The sequence below is a fragment of the Pseudophryne corroboree genome, unplaced genomic scaffold (genome assembly GCF_028390025.1).
Source record: "Pseudophryne corroboree isolate aPseCor3 unplaced genomic scaffold, aPseCor3.hap2 scaffold_1155, whole genome shotgun sequence".
Taxonomy (NCBI): Eukaryota; Metazoa; Chordata; class Amphibia; order Anura; family Myobatrachidae; genus Pseudophryne; species Pseudophryne corroboree.
The window spans coordinates 120,353-146,889 of NW_026967780.1; the positions used below are offsets into that span (position 1 = coordinate 120,353).

At 41.4% G+C, this 26,537-nt stretch overlaps 1 non-coding gene across 1 annotated transcript; it reads left to right on the plus strand.

Moving 5' to 3' along the window:
* Window positions 1-22,010: 22,010 nt before the first annotated feature.
* Window positions 22,011-22,084, plus strand: TRNAN-AUU (transfer RNA asparagine (anticodon AUU)). Its single transcript has one exon. It is a non-coding gene; the product is annotated as a tRNA-Asn (tRNA).
* The last annotated feature ends 4,453 nt before the right edge of the window (window positions 22,085-26,537 follow it).

Consider the following 26,537-nt stretch of genomic DNA (forward strand, 5'->3'; position numbering starts at 1 on the left):
AGACAGCTTTTCCTTGCCAATATCTCTCTTTTGCAAAGAGCTGGGCATTGGAAAATTCAGGGCTATACCGTGTAGATGAAGCACTAACAGGAGGCTTTAAAATTTTCTTTCTAGTGTCCTTCGTTTGGGAGAAAAATGCAAAGGTACAAGACAGCTTTTCCTTGCCAATATCTCTCTTTTGCAAAGAGCTGCGCATTGGAAAATTCAGGGCTATGCCGTGTAGATGATGGCCTAACAGGAGGCTTAAAAATTTTCTTTCTAGTGTCCTTCGTTTGGGAGAAAAATGCAAAGGTACAAGACAGCTTTTCCTTGCCAATATCTCTCTTTTGCAAAGAGCTGCGCATTGGAAAATTCAGGGCTATGTCGTGTAGATGATGGCCTAACAGGAGGCTTTAAAATTTTCTTTCTAGTGACCTTCGTTTGGGAGAAAAATGCAAAGGTACAAGACAGCTTTTCCTTGCCAATATCTCTCTTTTGCAAAGAGCTGCGCATTGGAAAATTCAGGGCTATGTCGTGTAGATGATGGCCTAACAGGAGGCTTTAAAATTTTCTTTCTAGTGTCCTTCGTTTGGGAGAAAAATGCAAAGGTACAAGACAGCTTTTCCTTGCCAATATCTTTCTTTTGCAAAGAGCTGCGCATTGGAAAATTCAGGGCTATGTCGTGTAGATGATGGCCTAACAGTAGGCTTTAAAATTATCTTTCTAGTGTCCTTCGTTTGGGAGAAAAATGCAAAGGTACAAGACAGCTTTTCCTTGCCAATATCTCTCTTTTGCAAAGAGCTGCGCATTGGAAAATTCAGGGCTATACCGTGTAGATGAAGCACTATCAGGAGGCTTTAAAATTTTCATTCTAGTGTCCTTCGTTTGGGAGAAAAATGCAAAGGTACAAGACAGCTTTTCCTTGCCAATATCTCTCCTTTGCAAAGAGCTGCGCATTGGAAAATTCAGGGCTATGCCGTGTAGATGATGGCCTAACAGGAAGCTTTAAAATTTTCTTTCTAGTGTCCTTCGTTTGGGAGAAAAATGCAAAGGTACAAGACAGCTTTTCCTTGCCAATATCTCTCTTTTGCAAAGAGCTGTGCATTGGAAAATTCAGGGCTATGTCGTGTAGATGATTGCCTAACAGGAGGCTTTAAAATTATCTTTCTAGTGTCCTTCGTTTGGGAGAAAAATGCAAAGGTACAAGACAGCTTTTCCTTGCCAATATCTCTCTTTTGCAAAGAGCTGCGCATTGTAAAAATCAGGGCTATGTCGTGTAGATGATGGCCTAACAGGAGGCTTTAAAATTATCTTTCTAGTGTCCTTCGTTTGGGAGAAAAATGCAAAGGTACAAGACAGCTTTTCCTTGCCAATATCTCTCTTTTGCAAAGAGCTACGCATTGGAAAATTCAGGGCTATGTCTTGTAGATGATGGCCTAACAGTAGGCTTTAAAATTTTCTTTCTAGTGTCCTTCGTTTGGGAGAAAAATGCAAAGGTACAAGACAGCTTTTCCTTGCCAATATCTCTCTTTTGCAAAGAGCTACGCATTGGAAAATTCAGGGCTATGTCTTGTAGATGATGGCCTAACAGTAGGCTTTAAAATTTTCTTTCTAGTGTCCTTCTTTTGGGAGAAAAATGCAAAGGTACAAGACAGCTTTTCCTTGCCAATATCTCTCTTTTGCAAAGAGCTGCGCATTGGAAAATTCAGGGCTATGTCGTGTAGATGATGGCCTAACAGGAGGCTTTAAAATTATCTTTCTAGTGTCCTTCGTTTGGGAGAAAAATGCAAAGGTACAAGACAGCTTTTCCTTGCCAATATCTCTCTTTTGCAAAGAGCTACGCATTGGAAAATTCAGGGCTATGTCGTGTAGATGATGGCCTAACAGGAGGCTTTAACATTTTCTTTCTAGTGTCCTTCGTTTGGGAGAAAAATGCAATGGTACAAGACAGCTTTTCCTTGCCAATATCTCTCTTTTGCAAAGAGCTGCGCATTGGAAAATTCAGGGCTATGTCGTGTAGATGATGGAATAACAGGAGGCTTTAAAATTTTCTTTCTAGTGTCCTTCGTATGGGAGAAAAATGCAAAGGTACAAGACAGCTTTTCCTTGCCAATATCTCTCTTTTGCAAAGAGCTGCGCATTGGAAAATTCAGGGCTATGCCGTGTAGATGATGGCCTAACAGGAGGCTTTAAAATTTTCTTTCTAGTGTCCTTCGTTTGGGAGAAAAATGCAAAGGTACAAGACAGCTTTTCCTTGCCAATATCTCTCTTTTGCAAAGAGCTGCGCATTGGAAAATTCAGGGCTATGTCGTGTAGATGATGGCCTAACAGGAGGCTTTAAAATTATCTTTCTCTATCGTCCTAAGTGGATGCTGGGGTTCCTGAAAGGACCATGGGGAATAGCGGCTCCGCAGGAGACAGGGCACAAAAGTAAAGCTTTTACAGGTCAGGTGGTGTGTACTGGCTCCTCCCCCTATGACCCTCCTCCAGACTCCAGTTAGATTTTTGTGCCCGGCCGAGAAGGGTGCAATTCTAGGTGGCTCTCATAAAGAGCTGCTTAGAGAGTTTAGCTTAGGTTTTTTATTTTACAGTGATTCCTGCTGGCAACAGGATCACTGCAACGAGGGACAGAGGGGAGAAGAAGTGAACTCACCTGCGTGCAGGATGGATTGGCTTCTTGGCTACTGGACATGAAGCTCCAGAGGGACGATCACAGGTACAGCCTGGATGGTCACCGGAGCCACGCCGCCGGCCCCCTCACAGATGCTGAAGCAAGAAGAGGTCCAGAATCGGCGGCTGAAGACTCCTGCAGTCTTCTTAAGGTAGCGCACAGCACTGCAGCTGTGCGCCATTTTCCTCTCAGCACACTTCACACGGCAGTCACTGAGGGTGCAGGGCGCTGGGGGGGGGGCGCCCTGGGAGGCAAATGAAAACCTTTAAAAAGGCTAAAAATACCTCACATATAGCCCCAGAGGCTATATGGAGATATTTACCCCTGCCTAAATGTACTAAATAGCGGGAGACGAGCCCGCCGAAAAAGGGGCGGGGCCTATCTCCTCAGCACACGGCGCCATTTTCTGTCACAGCTCCGCTGGTCAGGAAGGCTCCCAGGTCTCTCCCCTGCACTGCACTACAGAAACAGGGTATAACAGAGAGGGGGGGCAAAATAAATGGCAATATATTAATATAAAAGCAGCTATAAGGGAGCACTTAATCATAAGGCTATCCCTGTCATATATAGCGCTTTTTGGTGTGTGCTGGCAGACTCTCCCTCTGTCTCCCCAAAGGGCTAGTGGGTCCTGTCTTCGTATAGAGCATTCCCTGTGTGTCTGCTGTGTGTCGGTACGTGTGTGTCGACATGTATGAGGACGTTATTGGTGTGGAGGCGGAGCAATTGCCAAATATGAGGATGTCACCTCCTAGGGGGTCGACACCAGAATGGATGCCTTTATTTGTGGAATTACGGGATAGCGTCAACTCGCTTAAGCAGTCGTTTGCCGACATGAGGCGGCCGGACACTCAATTAGTGCCTGTCCAGGCGCCTCAAACACCGTCAGGGGCTGTAAAACGCCCCTTGCCTCAGTCGGTCGACACAGACCCAGACACAGGCACTGATTCCGGTGGTGAAGGTGACGAATCAACCGTATTTTCCAGTAGGGCCACACGTTATATGATTTTGGCAATAAAGGAGATGTTACATTTAGCTGATACTACAGGTACCACTAAACAGGGTATTATGTGGGGTGTGAAAAAACTACCAGTAGTTTTTACCGAATCAGAAGAATTAAATGACGTGTGTGATGAAGCGTGGGGTGCCCCGATAAAAAACTGCTAATTTCAAAGAAGTTATTGGCTTTATACCCTTTCCCGCCAGAGGTTAGGGAGCGCTGGGAAACACCTCCTAGGGTGGACAAAGCGCTAACACGCTTATCAAAACAAGTGGCGTTACCCTCTCCTGAGACGGCCGCACTTAAAGATCCATCAGATAGGAGGATGGAAAATATCCAAAAAGGTATATACACACATGCAGGTGTTATACTACGACCAGCTATTGCGACTGCCTGGATGTGCAGTGCTGGGGTAGTTTGGTCAGAGTCCCTGATCGAAAATATTGATACCCTGGACAGGGACAATATTTTACTGTCGTTAGAACAAATAAAGGATGCATTTCTTTATATGCGTGATGCACAGAGAGATATCTGCACACTGGCATCACGGGTAAGTGTGCTATGTCCATTTCGGCCAGAAGAGCTTTATGGACACGACAGTGGACAGGCGATGCGTAGAGGAGTTATTTGGGGTCGGTCTATCGGATTTGGTGGCCACGGCTACGGCCGGGATATCCACCTTTCTACCTCAAGTCACTCCCCAACAGAAAAAGGCACCGACCTTTCAACCGCAGCCCTTTCGTTCCTTTAAAAATAAGAGAGCAAAGGGCTATTCATATCTGCCACGAGGCAGAGGACGAGGGAAGAGACAGCAACAGGCAGCTCCTTCCCAGGAACAGAAGCCCTCCCCGGCTTCTACAAAAGCCTCAGCATGACGCTGGGGCTTCGCAAGCGGACTCGGGGGCGGTAGGCGGTCGTCTCAAGAATTACAGCGCGCAGTGGGCTCACTCGCAGGTAAATCCCTGGATCCTGCAGATAATATCTCAGGGGTACAGGTTGAAATTAGAGACAGAGCCACCTCGCCGTTTCCTGAAGTCTGCTTTACCAACGTCCCCCTCAGAAAGGGAGACGGTTTTGGAAGCCATTCACAAGCTGTATTCTCAGCAGGTGATAGTCAAGGTACCTCTTCTACAACAAGGGAAGGGGTATTATTCCACTCTTTTTGTGGTACCGAAGCCGGATGGCTCGGTAAGGCCTATTCTAAATCTGAAGTCCTTGAACCTGTACATAAAGAAGTTCAAGTTCAAGATGGAGTCACTCAGAGCAGTGATAGCGAACCTGGAAGAAGGGGACTTTATGGTATCCTTGGACATCAAGGATGCGTATCTCCACGTTCCAATTACCCCTCACACCAGGGGTACCTCAGGTTCGTTGTACAAAACTGTCACTATCAGTTTCAGACGCTGCCGTTTGGTTTGTCCACGGCACCTCGGGTCTTTACAAAGGTAATGGCCGAGATAATATTTCTTCTTCGAAGAAAAGGCGTATTAATTATCCCATACTTGGACGATCTCCTAATAAGGGCAAGGTCCAGAGAACAGCTAGAGATGGGTTTAGCACTATCTCAAGAGGTGCTAAAGCAGCACGGATGGATTCTGAATATTCCAAAATCCCAATTAATGCCGACAACTCGTCTGCTGTTCCTGGGGATGATTCTGGACACAGTTCAGAAAAAGGTTTTTCTTCCCGAAGAAAAAGCCAAGGAGTTATCTGACCTGGTCAGGAACCTCCTAAAACCAGGAAAGGTGTCTGTACATCAATGCACAAGAGTCCTGGGAAAAAATGGTAGCTTCTTACGAAGCAATCCCTTTCGGCAGATTCCATGCAAAGGGATCTGTTGGACAAATGGTCAGGGTCGCATCTTCAGATGCACCTGCGGATAACCCTGTCGCCGAGGACAAGGGTATCCCTTCTGTGGTGGTTGCAGGAGGCTCATCTATTGGAGGGCCGCAGATTCGGCATGCAGGATTGGATCCTGGTGACCACGGATGCCAGCCTGAGAGGCTGGGGAGCAGTCACACAGGGAAGAAATTTCCAGGGAGTGTGGTCGAGCCTGAAAAAGTCTCTTCACATAAGCATTCTGGAACTAAGAGCAATCTACAATGCTCTAAGCCAGGCGGAACCTCTGCTTCAAGGAAGACCGGTGTTGATCCAGTCGGACAACATCACGGCAGTCGCCCATGTAAACAGACAGGGCGGCACAAGAAGCAGGAGGGCAATGGCAGAAGCTGCCAGGATCCTTCGCTGGGCGGAGAATCACGTGATAGCACTGTCAGCAGTATTCATCCCGGGCGTGGACAACTGGGAAGCAGACTTCCTCAGCAGACACGACCTTCACCCGGGAGAGTGGGGACTTCATCCAGAAGTTTTCCACATGCTATTAAACCGTTGGGTAAAACCAATGGTGGACATGATGGCGTCTCGCCTCAACAAAACACTGGACAGGTATTGCGCCAGGTCAAGAGATCCGCAGGCAATAGCTGTGGACGCGCTGGTAACACCTTGGGTGTACCAGTCGGTATATGTGTTTCCTCCTCTGCCTCTCATACCAAAGGTATTGAGGATTATACGGCAAAGAGGAGTAAGACTAGTGGCTCCGGATTGGCCAAGAAGGACTTGGTACCCGGAACTTCAAGAGATGGTCACGGACGATCCGTGGCCTCTAGTTCTGAGAAGGGACCTGCTTCAGCAGGGTCCTTGTCTTTTTCAAGACTTACCGCGGCTGCGTTTTGACGGCATGGCGTTTGAATGCCAGATCCTAAAAGGAAAAGGCATTCCAGAAGAAGTCATTCCTACCTTGATAAAGGCAAGGAAGGAAGTCACCGCGAAGCATTATCGCCGTATTTGGCGAAAATATGTTGCGTGGTGCGAGCAGCGGAGTGCTCCGATGGAGGAATTTCAACTGGGTCGTTTTCCTACATTTCCTGCAATCAGGATTGTCTATGGGTCTCAAATTGGGATCTATTAAGGTTCAAATTTCGGCCCTATCAATATTCTTCCAAAAAGAATTGGCCTCAGTCCCTGAGGTCCAGATTTTTATCAAAGGAGTACTGCATATACAGCCTCCTGTGGTGCCTAAGGTGGCACCGTGGGATCTAAATGTAGTTTTAGATTTCCTCAAATCCAATTGGTTTGAACCACTAAAGAATGTGGATTTGAAATATCTCACATGGAAAGTGACTATGTTACTGGCCCTGGCTTCGGCCGGGAGAGTATCTGAACTGGCGGCTTTGTTTTATAAAAGCCCATATTTAATTTTCCATTCGACATAGGGCAGAGCTGCGGACGCGTCCGCATTTTCTCCCTAAGGTGGTATCAGCGTTTCACCTGAACCAGCCTATTGTAGTGCCTGCGGCTACAGACGACTTGAAGGACTCCAAGTTGTTGGACGTTGTCAGAGCCTTAAAAATATACATTTAAAGGACGGCTGGAGTCAGAAAATCTGACTCGCTGTTTATACTGTATGCACCCAACAAGTTGGGTGCACCTGCTTCTAAGCAGTCGATTGCTCGTTGGATTTGTAACAAAATTCAACTTGTACATTCTGTGGCAGGCCTGCCACAGCCTAAATCTGTTAAGGCCCATTCCGCAAGGAAGGTGGGCTCATCTTGGGCGGCTGCCCGAGGGGTCTCGGCATTACAACTCTGCCGAGCAGCTACGTGGTCAGGGGAGAACACGTTTGTAAATTTTTACAAATTTGATACCCTGGCAAAGGAGGACCTGGAGTTCTCTCATTCGGTGCTGCAGAGTCATCCGCACTCTCCCGCCCGTTTGGGAGCTTTGGTATAATCCCCATGGTCCTTTCAGGAACCCCAGCATCCACTTAGGACGATAGAGAAAATAAGAATTTACTTACCGATAATTCTATTTCTCGGAGTCCGTAGTGGATGCTGGGCGCCCATCCCAAGTGCGGATTATCTGCAATACTTGTACATAGTTATTGTTAACTAATTCGGGTTATTGTTTAGGAAGCCATCTTTCAGAGGCTCCTCTGTTATCATACTGTTAACTGGGTTTAGATCACAAGTTGTACGGTGTGATTGGTGTGGCTGGTATGAGTCTTACCCGGGATTCAAAATCCTCCCTTATTGTGTACGCTCGTCCGGGCACAGTACCTAACTGGAGTCTGGAGGAGGGTCATAGGGGGAGGAGCCAGTACACACCACCTGACCTGTAAAAGCTTTACTTTTGTGCCCTGTCTCCTGCGGAGCCGCTATTCCCCATGGTCCTTTCAGGAACCCCAGCATCCACTACGGACTCCGAGAAATAGAATTATCGGTAAGTAAATTCTTATTTTCTAGTGTCCTTCGTTTGGGAGAAAAATGCAAAGGTACAAGACAGCTTTTCCTTGCCAATATCTCTCTTTTGCAAAGAGCTGCGCATTGGAAAATTCAGGGCTATGTCGTGTAGATGATGGCCTAACAGGAGGCTTTAAAATTATCTTTCTAGTGTCCTTCGTTTGGGAGAAAAATGCAAAGGTACAAGACAGCTTTTCCTTGCCAATATCTCTCTTTTGCAAAGAGCTACGCATTGGAAAATTCAGGGCTATGCCGTGTAGATGAAGCACTAACAGGAGGCTTTAAAATTATCTTTCTAGTGTCCTTCGTTTGGGAGAAAAATGCAAAGGTACAAGACAGCTTTTCCTTGCCAATATCTCTCTATTGCAAAGAGCTACGCATTGGAAAATTCAGGGCTATGCCGTGTAGAGGAAGCACTAACAGGAGGCTTTAAAATTATCTTTCTAGTGTCCTTCGTTTGGGAGAAAAATGCAAAGGTACAAGACAGCTTTTCCTTGCCAATATCTCTCTATTGCAAAGAGCTACGCATTGGAAAATTCAGGGCTATGCCGTGTAGATGAAGCACTAACAGGAGGCTTTAAAATTATCTTTCTAGTGTCCTTCGTTTGGGAGAAAAATGCAAAGGTACAAGACAGCTTTTCCTTGCCAATATCTCTCTTTTGCAAAGAGCTGCGCATTGGAAAATTCAGGGCTATGTCGTGTAGATGACGGCCTAACAGGAGGCTTTAAAATTATCTTTCTAGTGCCCTTCGTTTGGGAGAAAAATGCAAAGGTACAAGACAGCTTTTCCTTGCCAATATCTCTCTTTTGCAAAGAGCTACGCATTGGAAAATTCAGGGCTATGTCGTGTAGATGATGGCCTAACAGGAGGCTTTAAAATTATCTTTCTAGTGCCCTTCGTTTGGGAGAAAAATGCAAAGGTAAAGACAGCTTTTCCTTGCCAATATCTCTCTTTTGCAAAGAGCGGCGCATTGGAAAATTCAGGGCTATGCCGTGTAGATGATGGCCTAACAGGAGGCTTTAAAATTTTCTTTCTAGTGTCCTACGTTTGGGAGAAAAATGCAAAGGTACAAGACAGCTTTTCCTTGCCAATATCTCTCTTTTGCAAAGAGCTGCGCATTGGAAAATTCAGGGCTATGTCGTGTAGATGATGGCCTAACAGGAGGCTTTAAAATTATCTTTCTAGTGTCCTTCGTTTGGGAGAAAAATGCAAAGGTACAAGACAGCTTTTCCTTGCCAATATCTCTCTTTTGCAAAGAGCTACGCATTGGAAAATTCAGGGCTATGTCTTGTAGATGATGGCCTAACAGTAGGCTTTCAAATTTTCTTTCTAGTGTCCTTCGTTTGGGAGAAAAATGCAAGGTACAAGACAGCTTTTCCTTGCCAATATCTCTCTTTTGCAAAGAGCTACGCATTGGAAAATTCAGGGCTATGTCTAGTAGATGATGGCCTAACAGTAGGCTTTAAAATTTTCTTTCTAGTGTCCTTCGTTTGGGAGAAAAATGCAAAGGTACAAGACAGCTTTTCCTTGCCAATATCTCTCTTTTGCAAAGAGCTACGCATTGGAAAATTCAGGGCTATGTCGTATAGATGATGGCCTAACAGGAGGCTTTAAAATTTTCTTTCTAGTGTCCTTCGTTTGGGAGAAAAATGCAAAGGTACAAGACAGCTTTTCCTTGCCAATATCTCTCTTTTGCAAAGAGCTACGCATTAGAAAATTCAGGGCTATGCCGTGTAGCTGAAGCACTAACAGGAGGCTTTAAAATTTTCATTCTAGTGTCCTTCGTTTGGGAGAAAAATGCAAAGGTACAAGACAGCTTTTCCTTGCCAATATCTCTCTTTTGCAAAGAGCTGCGCATTGGAAAATTCAGGGCTATACCGTGTAGATGAAGCACTAACAGGAGGCTTTAAAATTTTCTTTCTAGTGTCCTTCGTTTGGGAGAAAAATGCAATGGTACAAGACAGCTTTTCCTTGCCAATATCTCTCTTTTGCAAAGAGCTACGCATTGGAAAATTCAGGGCTATGTCGTGTAGATGATGGCCTAACAGGAGGCTTTAACATTTTCTTTCTAGTGTCCTTCGTTTGGGAGAAAAATGCAAAGGTACAAGACAGCTTTTCCTTGCCAATATCCCTCTTTTGCAAAGAGCTGCGCATTGGAAAATTCAGGGCTATGTCGTGTAGATGATGGCCTAACAGGAGGCTTTAAAATTTTCTTTCTAGTGACCTTCGTTTGGGAGAAAAATGCAAAGGTACAAGACAGCTTTTCCTTGCCAATATCTCTCTTTTGCAAAGAGCTGCGCATTGGAAAATTCAGGGCTATGTCGTGTAGATGATGGCCTAACAGGAGGCTTTAAAATTTTCTTTCTAGTGACCTTCGTTTGGGAGAAAAATGCAAAGGTATAAGACAGCTTTTCCTTGCCAATATCTCTCTTTTGCAAAGAGCTGCGCATTGGAAAATTCAGGGCTATGTCGTGTAGATGATGGCCTAACAGGAGGCTTTAAAATTTTCTTTCTAGTGTCCTTCGTTTGGGAGAAAAATGCAATGGTACAAGACAGCTTTTCCTTGACAATATCTCTCTTTTGCAAAGAGCTGCGCATTGGAAAATTCAGGGCTATGTCGTGTAGATGATGGCCTAACAGGAGGCTTTAAAATTTTCTTTCTAGTGTCCTTCGTTTGGGAGAAAAATGCAAAGGTACAAGACAGCTTTTCCTTGCCAATATCTCTCTTTTGCAAAGAGCTGCGCATTGGAAAATTCAGGGCTATGTCGTGTAGATGATGGCCTAACAGGAGGCTTTAAAATTTTAATTCTAGTGTCCTTCGTTTGGGAGAAAAATGCAAAGGTACAAGACAGCTTTTCCTTGCCAATATCTCTCTATTGCAAAGAGCTACGCATTGGAAAATTCAGGGCTATGCCGTGTAGAGGAAGCACTAACAGGAGGCTTTAAAATTATCTTTCTAGTGTCCTTCGTTTGGGAGAAAAATGCAAAGGTACAAGACAGCTTTTCCTTGCCAATATCTCTCTATTGCAAAGAGCTACGCATTGGAAAATTCAGGGCTATGCCGTGTAGATGAAGCACTAACAGGAGGCTTTAAAATTATCTTTCTAGTGTCCTTCGTTTGGGAGAAAAATGCAAAGGTACAAGACAGCTTTTCCTTGCCAATATCTCTCTTTTGCAAAGAGCTGCGCATTGGAAAATTCAGGGCTATGTCGTGTAGATGACGGCCTAACAGGAGGCTTTAAAATTATCTTTCTAGTGCCCTTCGTTTGGGAGAAAAATGCAAAGGTACAAGACAGCTTTTCCTTGCCAATATCTCTCTTTTGCAAAGAGCTACGCATTGGAAAATTCAGGGCTATGTCGTGTAGATGATGGCCTAACAGGAGGCTTTAAAATTATCTTTCTAGTGCCCTTCGTTTGGGAGAAAAATGCAAAGGTAAAGACAGCTTTTCCTTGCCAATATCTCTCTTTTGCAAAGAGCGGCGCATTGGAAAATTCAGGGCTATGCCGTGTAGATGATGGCCTAACAGGAGGCTTTAAAATTTTCTTTCTAGTGTCCTACGTTTGGGAGAAAAATGCAAAGGTACAAGACAGCTTTTCCTTGCCAATATCTCTCTTTTGCAAAGAGCTGCGCATTGGAAAATTCAGGGCTATGTCGTGTAGATGATGGCCTAACAGGAGGCTTTAAAATTATCTTTCTAGTGTCCTTCGTTTGGGAGAAAAATGCAAAGGTACAAGACAGCTTTTCCTTGCCAATATCTCTCTTTTGCAAAGAGCTACGCATTGGAAAATTCAGGGCTATGTCTTGTAGATGATGGCCTAACAGTAGGCTTTCAAATTTTCTTTCTAGTGTCCTTCGTTTGGGAGAAAAATGCAAGGTACAAGACAGCTTTTCCTTGCCAATATCTCTCTTTTGCAAAGAGCTACGCATTGGAAAATTCAGGGCTATGTCTAGTAGATGATGGCCTAACAGTAGGCTTTAAAATTTTCTTTCTAGTGTCCTTCGTTTGGGAGAAAAATGCAAAGGTACAAGACAGCTTTTCCTTGCCAATATCTCTCTTTTGCAAAGAGCTACGCATTGGAAAATTCAGGGCTATGTCGTATAGATGATGGCCTAACAGGAGGCTTTAAAATTTTCTTTCTAGTGTCCTTCGTTTGGGAGAAAAATGCAAAGGTACAAGACAGCTTTTCCTTGCCAATATCTCTCTTTTGCAAAGAGCTACGCATTAGAAAATTCAGGGCTATGCCGTGTAGCTGAAGCACTAACAGGAGGCTTTAAAATTTTCATTCTAGTGTCCTTCGTTTGGGAGAAAAATGCAAAGGTACAAGACAGCTTTTCCTTGCCAATATCTCTCTTTTGCAAAGAGCTGCGCATTGGAAAATTCAGGGCTATACCGTGTAGATGAAGCACTAACAGGAGGCTTTAAAATTTTCTTTCTAGTGTCCTTCGTTTGGGAGAAAAATGCAATGGTACAAGACAGCTTTTCCTTGCCAATATCTCTCTTTTGCAAAGAGCTACGCATTGGAAAATTCAGGGCTATGTCGTGTAGATGATGGCCTAACAGGAGGCTTTAACATTTTCTTTCTAGTGTCCTTCGTTTGGGAGAAAAATGCAAAGGTACAAGACAGCTTTTCCTTGCCAATATCCCTCTTTTGCAAAGAGCTGCGCATTGGAAAATTCAGGGCTATGTCGTGTAGATGATGGCCTAACAGGAGGCTTTAAAATTTTCTTTCTAGTGACCTTCGTTTGGGAGAAAAATGCAAAGGTACAAGACAGCTTTTCCTTGCCAATATCTCTCTTTTGCAAAGAGCTGCGCATTGGAAAATTCAGGGCTATGTCGTGTAGATGATGGCCTAACAGGAGGCTTTAAAATTTTCTTTCTAGTGACCTTCGTTTGGGAGAAAAATGCAAAGGTATAAGACAGCTTTTCCTTGCCAATATCTCTCTTTTGCAAAGAGCTGCGCATTGGAAAATTCAGGGCTATGTCGTGTAGATGATGGCCTAACAGGAGGCTTTAAAATTTTCTTTCTAGTGTCCTTCGTTTGGGAGAAAAATGCAATGGTACAAGACAGCTTTTCCTTGACAATATCTCTCTTTTGCAAAGAGCTGCGCATTGGAAAATTCAGGGCTATGTCGTGTAGATGATGGCCTAACAGGAGGCTTTAAAATTTTCTTTCTAGTGTCCTTCGTTTGGGAGAAAAATGCAAAGGTACAAGACAGCTTTTCCTTGCCAATATCTCTCTTTTGCAAAGAGCTGCGCATTGGAAAATTCAGGGCTATGTCGTGTAGATGATGGCCTAACAGGAGGCTTTAAAATTTTAATTCTAGTGTCCTTCGTTTGGGAGAAAAATGCAAAGGTACAAGACAGCTTTTCCTTGCCAATATCTCTCTATTGCAAAGAGCTACGCATTGGAAAATTCAGGGCTATGCCGTTTAGATGAAGCACTAACAGGAGGCTTTAAAATTTTAATTCTAGTGTCCTTCGTTTGGGAGAAAAATGCAAAGGTACAAGACAGCTTTTCCTTGCCAATATCTCTCTTTTGCAAAGAGCTACGCATTGGAAAATTCAGGGCTATGTCGTGTAGATGATGGCCTAACAGGAGGCATTAAAATTATCTTTCTAGTGTCCTTCGTTTGGGAGAAAAATGCAAAGGTAAAGACAGCTTTTCCTTGCCAATATCTCTCTTTTGCAAAGAGCTGCGCATTGGAAAATTCAGGGCTATGCCGTGTAGATGATGGCCTAACAGGAGGCTTTCAAATTTTCTTTCTAGTGTCCTTCGTTTGGGAGAAAAATGCAAAGGTACAAGACAGCTTTTCCTTGCCAATATCTCTCTTTTGCAAAGAGCTACGCATTGGAAAATTCAGGGCTATGTCATATAGATGATGGCCTAACAGGAGGCTTTAAAATTTTCTTTCTAGTGTCCTTCGTTTGGGAGAAAAATGCAAAGGTACAAGACAGCTTTTCCTTGCCAATATCTCTCTTTTGCAAAGAGCTACGCATTAGAAAATTCAGGGCTATGCCGTGTAGCTGAAGCACTAACAGGAGGCTTTAAAAAATTCTTTCTAGTGACCTTCGTTTGGGAGAAAAATGCAAAGGTAAAGACAGCTTTTCCTTGCCAATATCTCTCTTTTGCAAAGAGCTGCGCATTGGAAAATTCAGGGCTATGCCGTGTAGATGATGGCCTAACAGGAGGCTTTAAAATTTTCTTTCTAGTGTCCTTCGTTTGGGAGAAAAATGCAAAGGTACAAGACAGCTTTTCCTTGCCAATATCTCTCTTTTGCAAAGAGCTACGCATTGGAAAATTCAGGGCTATGTCGTATAGATGATGGCCTAACAGGAGGCTTTAAAATTTTCTTTCTAGTGTCCTTCGTTTGGGAGAAAAATGCAAAGGTACAAGACAGCTTTTCCTTGCCAATATCTCTCTTTTGCAAAGAGCTACGCATTAGAAAATTCAGGGCTATGCCGTGTAGCTGAAGCACTAACAGGAGGCTTTAAAATTTTCATTCTAGTGTCCTTCGTTTGGGAGAAAAATGCAAAGGTACAAGACAGCTTTTCCTTGCCAATATCTCTCTTTTGCAAAGAGCTGCGCATTGGAAAATTCAGGGCTATACCGTGTAGATGAAGCACTAACAGGAGGCTTTAACATTTTCTTTCTAGTGTCCTTCGTTTGGGAGAAAAATGCAATGGTACAAGACAGCTTTTCCTTGCCAATATCTCTCTTTTGCAAAGAGCTACGCATTGGAAAATTCAGGGCTATGTCGTGTAGATGATGGCCTAACAGGAGGCTTTAACATTTTCTTTCTAGTGTCCTTCGTTTGGGAGAAAAATGCAAAGGTACAAGACAGCTTTTCCTTGCCAATATCTCTCTTTTGCAAAGAGCTGCGCATTGGAAAATTCAGGGCTATGTCGTGTAGATGATGGCCTAACAGGAGGCTTTAAAATTTTCTTTCTAGTGACCTTCGTTTGGGAGAAAAATGCAAAGGTACAAGACAGCTTTTCCTTGCCAATGTCTCTCTTTTGCAAAGAGCTGCGCATTGGAAAATTCAGGGCTATGTCGTGTAGATGATGGCCTAACAGGAGGCTTTAAAATTTTCTTTCTAGTGACCTTCGTTTGGGAGAAAAATGCAAAGGTACAAGACAGCTTTTCCTTGCCAATATCTCTCTTTTGCAAAGAGCTGCGCATTGGAAAATTCAGGGCTATGTCGTGCAGATGATGGCCTAACAGGAGGCTTTAAAATTTTCTTTCTAGTGTCCTTCGTTTGGGAGAAAAATGCAATGGTACAAGACAGCTTTTCCTTGCCAATATCTCTCTTTTGCAAAGAGCTGCGCATTGGAAAATTCAGGGCTATGTCGTGTAGATGATGGCCTAACAGGAGGCTTTAAAATTTTCTTTCTAGTGTCCTTCGTTTGGGAGAAAAATGCAAAGGTACAAGACAGCTTTTCCTTGCCAATATCTCTCTTTTGCAAAGAGCTGCGCATTGGAAAATTCAGGGCTATGTCGTGTAGATGATGGCCTAACAGGAGGCTTTAAAATTTTAATTCTAGTGTCCTTCGTTTGGGAGAAAAATGCAAAGGTACAAGACAGCTTTTCCTTGCCAATATCTCTCTATTGCAAAGAGCTACGCATTGGAAAATTCAGGGCTATGCCGTTTAGATGAAGCACTAATAGGAGGCTTTAAAATTTTAATTCTAGTGTCCTTCGTTTGGGAGAAAAATGCAAAGGTACAAGACAGCTTTTCCTTGCCAATATCTCTCTTTTGCAAAGAGCTGCGCATTGGAAAATTCAGGGCCATGTCGTGTAGATGATGGCCTAACAGGAGGCTTTAAAATTATCTTTCTAGTGTCCTTCGTTTGGGAGAAAAATGCAAAGGTACAAGACAGCTTTTCCTTGCCAATATCTCTCTTTTGCAAAGAGCTGCGCATTGGAAAATTCAGGGCTATGTCGTGTAGATGATGGCCTAACAGGAGGCTTTAAAATTTTAATTCTAGTGTCCTTCGTTTGGGAAAAAAATGCAAAGGTACAAGACAGCTTTACCTTGCCAATATCTCTATTTTGCAAAGAGCTGCGCATTGGAAAATTCAGGGCTATGTCGTGTAGATGATGGCCTAACAGGAGGCTTTAAAATTTTCTTTCTAGTGTCCTTCGTTTGGGAGAAAAATGCAAAGGTACAAGACAGCTTTTCCTTGCCAATATCTCTCTTTTGCAAAGAGCTACGCATTGGAAAATTCAGGGCTATGTCGTGTAGATGATGGCCTAACAGGAGGCTTTAAAAATTTCTTTCTAGTGACCTTCGTTTGGGAGAAAAATGCAAAGGTACAAGACAGCTTTTCCTTGCCAATATCTCTCTTTTGCAAAGAGCTGCGCATTGGAAAATTCAGGGCTATGTCGTGTAGATGATGGCCTAACAGGAGGCTTTAAAATTTTCTTTCTAGTGACCTTCGTTTGGGAGAAAAATGCAAAGGTACAAGACAGATTTTCCTTGCCAATATCTCTCTTTTGCAAAGAGCTGCGCATTGGAAAATTCAGGGCTATGTCGTGTAGATGATGGCCTAACAGGAGGCTTTAAAATTTTCTTTCTAGTGTCCTTCGTTTGGGAGAAAAATGCAATGGTACAAGACAGCTTTTCCTTGCCAATATCTCTCTTTTGCAAAGAGCTGCGCATTGGAAAATTCAGGGCTATGTCGTGTAGATGATGGCCTAACAGGAGGCTTTAAAATTTTCTTTCTAGTGTCCTTCGTTTGGGAGAAAAATGCAATGGTACAAGACAGCTTTTCCTTGCCAATATCTCTCTTTTGCAAAGAGCTGCGCATTGGAAAATTCAGGGCTATGTCGTGTAGATGATGGCCTAACAGGAGGCTTTAAAATTTTCTTTCTAGTGTCCTTCGTTTGGGAGAAAAATGCAAAGGTACAAGACAGCTTTTCCTTGCCAATATCTCTCTTTTGCAAAGAGCTGCGCATTGGAAAATTCAGGGCTATGTCGTGTAGATGATGGCCTAACAGGAGGCTTTAAAATTTTCTTTCTAGTGTCCTTCGTTTGGGAGAAAAATGCAAAGGTACAAGACAGCTTTTCCTTGCCAATATCTCTCTTTTGCAAAGAGCTACGCATTGGAAAATTCAGGGCTATGTCGTGTAGATGATGGCCTAACAGGAGGCTTTAAAATTTTCTTTCTAGTGACCTTCGTTTGGGAGAAAAATGCAAAGGTACAAGACAGCTTTTCCTTGCCAATATCTCTCTTTTGCAAAGAGCTGCGCATTGGAAAATTCAGGGCTATGTCGTGTAGATGATGGCCTAACAGGAGGCTTTAAAATTTTTATTCTAGTGTCCTTCGTTTGGGAGAAAAATGCAAAGGTACAAGACAGCTTTTCCTTGCCAATATCTCTCTTTTGCAAAGAGCTACGTATTGGAAAATTCAGGGCTATGTCGTGTAGATGATGGCCTAACAGGAGGCTTTAAAAATTTCTTTCTAGTGACCTTCGTTTGGGAGAAAAATGCAAAGGTACAAGACAGCTTTTCCTTGCCAATATCTCTCTTTTGCAAAGAGCTGCGCATTGGAAAATTCAGGGCTATGTCGTGTAGATGATGGCCTAACAGGAGGCTTTAAAATTTTCTTTCTAGTGTCCTTCGTTTGGGAGAAAAATGCAAAGGTACAAGACAGCTTTTCCTTGCCAATATCTCTCTTTTGCAAAGAGCTACGCATTGGAAAATTCAGGGCTATGTCGTGTAGATGATGGCCTAACAGGAGGCTTTAAAATTTTCTTTCTAGTGACCTTCGTTTGGGAGAAAAATGCAAAGGTACAAGACAGCTTTTCCTTGCCAATATCTCTCTTTTGCAAAGAGCTGCGCATTGGAAAATTCAGGGCTATGTCGTGTAGATGATGGCCTAACAGGAGGCTTTAAAATTTTCTTTCTAGTGTCCTTCGTTTGGGAGAAAAATGCAAAGGTACAAGACAGCTTTTCCTTGCCAATATCTCTCTTTTGCAAAGAGCTACGTATTGGAAAATTCAGGGCTATGTCGTGTAGATGATGGCCTAACAGGAGGCTTTAAAAATTTCTTTCTAGTGACCTTCGTTTGGGAGAAAAATGCAAAGGTACAAGACAGCTTTTCCTTGCCAATATCTCTCTTTTGCAAAGAGCTGCGCATTGGAAAATTCAGGGCTATGTCGTGTAGATGATGGCCTAACAGGAGGCTTTAAAATTTTCTTTCTAGTGACCTTCGTTTGGGAGAAAAATGCAAAGGTACAAGACAGCTTTTCCTTGCCAATATCTCTCTTTTGCAAAGAGCTGCGCATTGGAAAATTCAGGGCTATGTCGTGTAGATGATGGCGTAACAGGAGGCTTTAAAATTTTCTTTCTAGTGTCCTTCGTTTGGGAGAAAAATGCAATGGTACAAGACAGCTTTTCCTTGCCAATATCTCTCTTTTGCAAAGAGCTGCGCATTGGAAAATTCAGGGCTATGTCGTGTAGATGATGGCCTAACAGGAGGCTTTAAAATTTTCTTTCTAGTGTCCTTCGTTTGGGAGAAAAATGCAAAGGTACAAGACAGCTTTTCCTTGCCAATATCTCTCTTTTGCAAAGAGCTGCGCATTGGAAAATTCAGGGCTATGTCGTGTAGATGATGGCCTAACAGGAGGCTTTAAAATTTTAATTCTAGTGCTACTCCGATCAACAACTGTTCCTTGGACCTCGCCTTTATCTGGAGATCGTCCAAGTACGGGATAATTATAACTCCCTTTTTTCGCAGGAGTATCATCATCTCGGCCATTACCTTGGTAAACACCCTCGGTGCCGTGGACAGACCAAACGGCAGCGTCTGGAATTGGTAATGACAGTCCTGTACCACAAATCTGAGGTACTCCTGGTGAGGAGAGTAAATGGGGACATGCAGGTAAGCATCCTTGATGTCCAGTGATACCATGTAATCCCCTTCCTCCAGGCTTGAGATAACCGCCCTGAGCGATTCCATCTTGAACTTGAACCGTTTTATATACGTGTTCAAAGATTTAAAATTTAAAATGGGTCTCACCGAACCGTCCGGTTTCGGTACCACAAACCTTATTATTTCAAAACTTGTAACCATGCCAATCACAGACAGAAGGTTTCCATTAGACACAGATCTGAGAATATACTTAACTGAACATTATGTCCCACACACAAAACCATAACACACAAATTTAAATACAGTTTGCAAACTTCAATTTCTTGCAGATTTCAACAGTTTTGCCGATTTCAAAATACGCTTAGTATTGGTTGATCAGGCCAATATTATACAGCATGATTTAAATGCAAAACATATACTGTACCCTTTGTCACAGTACTATACAAAATTTGTGCTTCTATGGAATATTTCTTCCATACATGATATGCACACTTAGGGTTAATCCTCCCTGCCCTTCCCATACGCTGGAAAAATTCGCAATCCCTGCAATTTTTCACACACGCGACACGTCTGTCAACTGGGAAGCTGCAGTAGATCCTCTTATCACAACTACAATCACAAAGCAACATGCTTAGGTTATGCTTAAAACAACCAGCAGCTCTTAGCAGCTCAGTATTGCAATATATACTTACACTCAGTTACATATAATCCCTATAACCTCGGGTTGTTCACTCTATTTTTTTCTAATGTACCCTTCTTATACACGTGTAGCTGACTAACAAGTGGAGGTGATCTATGTGCTTTTTACTTTATTTGGCTCTTGGTCCAAAGCACTTATTCATGCAATCATTCATAGAGTGAAAAACACAGGTCACTGTTTCTTTGCTCAAATCTTTGAATTAATTTTGGTATTCTTATTTACATGCAACAGCATCTGTCAATCATCATTTCCGAGTTACTTGGTCCTTCAACCGATTTGGACATAATTTTGGTATTCATTTTACAAACAAGCAACAACAAACAGGTCCCTGAGTTATTTTACTAGTTTTTTTTCAATCTCTCCACTTCTCATTCTCATATTATAAAAAATACAATCACACAGACAGCTGGCAGGTATAGAAACAGCATGTACTGGAATACAGCACATACCATGGTATTCTATACTTACCAGTGCTGTTATGACTTGGGATGTTCCTTCCATCATCAGCTGCTGGCTGGCTGGCACACCCCTTTGAGAATTTGATGAAGAGATCGAGATCTATAGTTCCAAGGACATAGCCCCCATCTGTTGAATTCTCTTGGATTAACTAAATTAACCATCTTGTTGCTGTTTGGGTTGTTAGGTAAAAGAATGAATTGAAAATGGATTTATAAAAATCAATTATTATTTATTCAAAGGGCCACGCCCGTATACAGGGGAGAAGTAGCATTCTCTCGTCCTGTGTCAAATCATTTAACAACAACATACACGTATCAACAATGAGTTTTATATAATACACAGTTACACCCCTTTTGTATATTCCTCCCATATGATTTCATACCCCAGGAATACAATGTTAGGCAATAGAGTTATGCAATATTGGGACAATTGTCAAGAATACTAAAAAGATACTCGTGAGCTTCAACTGTGTCCATATTAGGAATTACATCTGGTCTCTATGAGCTTTTAGAAAGTGCGTATGTGGAAACAATACTTAGCCAACAAAGTTGTTTTTCTCTCAGGGTGTGTAAAAAGTTCAAGATGAATTTGCTATATCATCTAGCTAGAATCAAAATGGATTCTGTTATGCTTTCATATTATACTAGTGAATATGAGAACCCTTTGCTTATTGGATGTATACATAATATACGTACTATCCCGTAGTGCACACACATAACTGTTAGGCCTTCAGCAGGTTGCCTCTGTCACAGTATTCAACACATCTTATAAAACTCTCCAGATTATTGACTTTTTAAAGTTTTTCTAGGAAACGTTTTAGATGAATGCTTATTAGCCTTTGTCAGTATGCACTTTCGCAAAGTGTCTCTGTGGCGCAATCAGTTAGTGTGTACGGCTGTTAACTAAAAGGTTGGTGGTTCAATCCCACCCAGGGATGTAATTGATCTTGTTATCAGATTTTGGTGATCTTTAAGTAGACAAGTCAAAATTTCAAACCGCCTCTTATGGTGTAGGGTACCTGGCCTTCTCTGATGTAATCAGAGTTAGATTTGATTCATTGATTTTATAAAAACAGCTAGGAAGCACAATTTAGCAGTGGTTTGCAGAGAAAAAAAATATGCTGGCAGAAAAATCCAATTGAGTGATTAAACAGCTCTTCATTTTCTGGCTTTATTTTTATGCTAACAAATTTGTTCTCTGAAAAGTGTCCACAAAGCCAAGTCTCTGATTAACACCTTTGTAAGGATGGTTTTTCACCTATTACTAAATTATACTTGCTTCATTGGAAAGGCAGCAAGATGCATCCTCATTTCAATGTCTACTGAAATAATACAGGGTTGACACCAGGAAACATTAACGCCACTGCATCCTTGCTGCTTTCTCATGTGGAAGTCTGTTTAATGTGAAAACAAGGTGATATCTAATTAGCACACAGGTAAGGAATTCCGAAAATCTTTATTTAAGGGTGAAGATGTTTCTCACAAAATTGTTGCCCCAATGCATCATTGAAATTCAAGCTGGAAAGATGATTTTAATATATCACTTGTACATTTTGTATTGCTCTTCTGGTGACAATGTAGTTTTTTTTTCAATTACCATTTTAATAACAGGGTAAAGAAAATTAAGTGGATTTTTGAAAGAAAACTATACTGTCAATATACTATTAAAACAAATTAAAATGGTAAAAGTTATTGTACTTTAAGTAAAAATAAAAGAGCAAAAATATCAATCCCAGTTTTGATTACTTAAATTAACAAAAAAAATGCATATAGCAAAGGATAGTTTCAATCTGCCTACCTCTGGGTTATGGGTCCAGCATGCTTCCATTGCAGTACTCTGCTGCACATGTAAGTGCAAGAGATCCTGAAGCACTCACTCATCATGGGAAAGTACCAATGTGTTTATTCGTTGGTTGATGGAAGAAACATCTTACAAAAACTCTCCAGATTATTGATTTTTAATGTTTTTCTAGGAAACGTTCTAGATTTATGCTTATTAGCCTTTGTCAGTATGCACTTTTTGCAAAGTGTCTCTGTGGCGCAATCGGTTAGTGTGTTCGGCTATTAACCGAAAGGTTGGTGGTTCAATCCCACCCAGGGATGTAATTAAACTTGTGATCAGATTTTGGTGATATTTAAGTAGACAAGTCAAAATTTCAAACCCCCTCTTATGGTGTAGGGTACATGGCCTTCTCTGATGTAATCAGAGTTAGATTTGATTCAGTTATTTTATAAAAAAACAGCTAGGAAGCACAATTTAGCAGTGGGTTGCAGAGAAAAAAAATATGCTGGCAGAAAAATCCAATCGAGTGATTAAACAGCTCTTCATTTTCTGGCTTTATTTTTATGCTAACAAATTTGTTCTCTGAAAAGTGTCCACAAAGCCAAGTCTCTGATTAACACCTTTGTAAGGATGGTTTTTCACCTATTACTAAATTAAACTTGCTTCATTGGAAAGGCAGCAAGATGCATCCTCATTTCAATGTCTACTGAAATAATACAAGTTGACACCAGGAAACATTAACGCCACTGCTTCCTTGCTGCTTTCTCATGTGGAAGTCTGTTTAATGTGAAAACAAGGTGATATCTAATTAGCACACAGGTAAGGAATTAAGAAAATCTTTATTTAAGGGTGAAGATGTTTCTCACAAATTTGTTGACCCAATGCATCATTGAAATTCAAGCTGGAAAGATGATTTTAATATATCACTTGTACATTTTATATTGCTCTTCTGATGACAATGTAGTTTGTTTTTGTCAATTACCATTTTAATAATAGGGTAAAGAAAATGAAGTGGATTTTTGAAAGAAAACAATACTGTCAATATACTATTAAAACAAATTAAAATGGTAAAAGTTATTGTACTTTAAGTAAAAATAAAAGAGCCAAAATATCAATCCCAGTTTTGGATTACTTTAATTAACAAAAAAAAATGCATATAGCAGAGGATAGTTTCAATCTGCCTACCTCTGGGTTATGGGCCCAGCATGCTTCCATTGCTGTACTCTGCTGCACATGTAAGTGCAAGAGATCCTGAAGCACTCACTCATCATGGGAAAGTACCAATGTGTTTCTTCGTTGGTTGATAGAAGAAACATCTTACAAAAACGCTCCAGATTATTGACTTTTTTAAGTTTTTCTAGGAAACGTTTTAGATGAATGCTTATTAGCCTTTGTCAGTATGGACTTTTGCAAAGTGTCTCTGTGGCGCAATCAGTTAGTATGTACGGCTATTAACCATAAGGTTGGTGGTTCAATCCCACCCAGGGACCTAATTGACCTTGTTATCAGATTTTGGTGATCTTTAAGTAGACAAGTCAAAATTTCAAACCCCCTGTTACGGTGTAGGGTACCTGGCCTTCTCTGATGTAATCAGAGTTAGATTTGATTCAGTGATTTTATAAAAACAGCTAGGAAGCACAATTTAGCAGTGGGTTGCAGAGAAAAAAAAATATGCTGGCAGTAAAATCCAATTGAGTGATTAAACAGCTCTTCATTTTCTGGCTTTATTTTTATGCTAACAAATTTGTTCTCTGAAAAGTGTCCACAAAGCCAAGTCTCTGATTAACACCTTTGTAAGGATGGTTTTTCACCTATTACTAAATTAAACTTGCTTCATTGGAAAGGCAGCAAGATGCATCCTCATTTCAATGTCTACTGAAATAATACAAGTTGACACCAGGAAACATTAACGCCACTGCATCCTTGCTGCTTTCTCATGTGGAAGTCTGTTTAATATGAAAACAAGGTGATATCTAATTAGCACACAGGTAAGGAATTAAGAAAATCTTTATTTAAGGGTGAAGATGTTTCTCACAAAATCGTTGCCCCAATGCATCATTGAAATTCAAGCTGGAAATATGATTTTAATATATCACTTGTACATTTTGTATTGCTCTTCTGGTGACAATGTAGTTTGTTTTTGTCAATTACCATTTTAATAATAGGGTAAAGAAAATGAAGTGGATTTTTGAAAGAAAACAATACTGTCAATATACTATTAAAACAAATTAAAATGGTAAAAGTTGTTGTACTTTAAGTAAAAATAAAAGAGCCAAAATATCAATCCCAGTTTTGGATTACTTTAATTAACAAAAAAAAATGCATATAGCAGAAGATAGTTTCAATCTGCCTACCTCTGGGTTATGGGCCCAGCATGCTTCCATTGCTGTACTCTGCTGCACATGTAAGTGCAAGAGATCCTGAAGCACTCACTCATCATGGGAAAGTACCAATGTGTTTCTTCGTTGGTTGATGGAAGAAACATCTTACAAAAACTCTCCAGATTATTGACTTTTTAAAGTTTTTCTAGGAAACGTTTTAGATGAATGCTTATTAGCCTTTGTCAGTATGTACTTTTGCAAAGTGTCTCTGTGGCGCAATCAGTTAGTATGTACGGCTATTAACCAAAAGGTTGGTGGTTCAATCCCACCCAGGGACCTAATTGACCTTGTTATCAGATTTTGGTGATCTTTAAGTAGACAAGTCAAAATTTCAAACCCCCTGTTATGGTGTAGGGTACCTGGCCTTCTCTGATGTAATCAGAGTTAGATTTGATTCAGTGATTTTATAAAAACATCTAGGAAGCACAATTTAGCAGTGGGTTGCAGAGAAAAAGAAATATGCTGGCAAAAAAATCAAATTGCGTGATTAAACAGCTCTTCATTTTCTGGCTTTATTTTTATGCTAACAAATTTGTTCTCTGAAAAGTGTCCACAAAGCCAAGTCTCTGATTAACACCTTTGTAGGGATGGTTTTTCACCTATTACTAAATTAAACTTGCTTCATTGGAAAGGCAGCAAGATGTATCCTCATTTCAATGTCTACTGAAATAATACAGGTTGACACCAGGAAACATTAACGCCACTGCATCCTTGCTGCTTTCTCATGTGGAAGTCTGTTTAATGTTAAAACAAGGTGATATCTAATTAGCACACAGGTAAGGAATTAAGAAAATCTTTATTTAAGGGTGAAGATGTTTCTCACAAAATTGTTGACCCAATGCATCATTGAAATTCAAGCTGGAAAGATGATTTTAATATATCACTTGTACATTTTGTATTGCTCTTCTGGTGACAATGTAGTTTGTTTTTGTCAATTACCATTTTAATAATAGGGTAAAGAAAATGAAGTGGATTTTTGAAAGAAAACAATACTGTCAATATACTATTAAAACAAATTAAAATGGTAAAAGTTATTGTACTTTAAGTAAAAATAAAAGAGACAAAATATCAATCCCAGTTTTGGATTACTTTAATTAACAAAAAAAAATGCATATAGCAGAGGATAGTTTCAATCTGCCTACCTCTGGGTTATGGGCCCAGCATGCTTCCATTGCAGTACTCTGCTGCACATGTAAGTGCAAGAGATCCTGAAGCACTCACTCATCATGGGAAAGTACCAATGTGTTTCTTCGTTGGTTGATGGAAGAAACATCTTACAAAAACTCTCCAGATTATTGACTTTTTAAAGTTTTTCTAGGAAACGTTTTAGATGAATGCTTATTAGCCTTTGTCAGTATGGACATTTGCAAAGTGTCTCTGTGGCGCAATCAGTTAGTATGTACGGCTATTAACCATAAGGTTGGTGGTTCAATCCCACCCAGGGACCTAATTGACCTTGTTATCAGATTTTGGTGATCTTTAAGTAGACAAGTCAAAATTTCAAACCCCCTGTTATGGTGTAGGGTACCTGGCCTTCTCTGATGTAATCAGAGTTAGATTTGATTCAGTGATTTTATAAAAACAGCTAGAAAGCACAATTTAGCAGTGGGTTGCAGAGAAAAAAAATATGCTGGCAGAAAAATCCAATTGAGTGATTAAACAGCTCTTCATTTTCTGGCTTTATTTTTATGCTAACAAATTTGTTCTCTGAAAAGTGTCCACAAAGCCAAGTCTCTGATTAACACCTTTGTAAGGATGGTTTTTCACCTATTACTAAATTAAACTTGCTTCATTGGAAAGGCAGCAAGATGCATCCTCATTTCAATGGTAAGTCAACCTTCTTGCCCTATGTTCCCTGTCAACGGATGAAGACGCATCATTATCTACCGCAGTCATTTTGGCCCAATAGATATGCAAGAAGTTTAGATTCCCCTTTCTTTGCAGGTAAAGGAAGGAAAAGGAAGAGGTCTGTAGCCTCTTCAAGATCGCAGGACCAGAGATTGTCCTCTGCTTCTGCCAAATCCACTGCATGACACTGGGGCTTTCTTGCAGGAGCCCACACCAGTGGGGGCACGTCTAAAACTCTTCAGTCAGTTCTGGATTCATTCGGACCTGGACTCGTGGGTTTTACAAATAGTGTCCCAAGGGTACAAACTGGGGTTTCAAGACGTTCCCCCTCACCGATTGTTCAAATTGGCCTTAGTCAGCAGGGAGAAGGTTTTTATTCAAGCCTCTTCGTGGTCCCGAAGCCGGACGGCTCAGTCAGACCAATCTTAAATCTGAAATCCCTCAATTTCTTCCTAAAGAAATTCAATTTCAAGATGGAATTTCTCAGGGCAGTGATCTCCAGTCCGGAGGACGGAGATTTCATGGTTTTGGTAGACATAAAGGA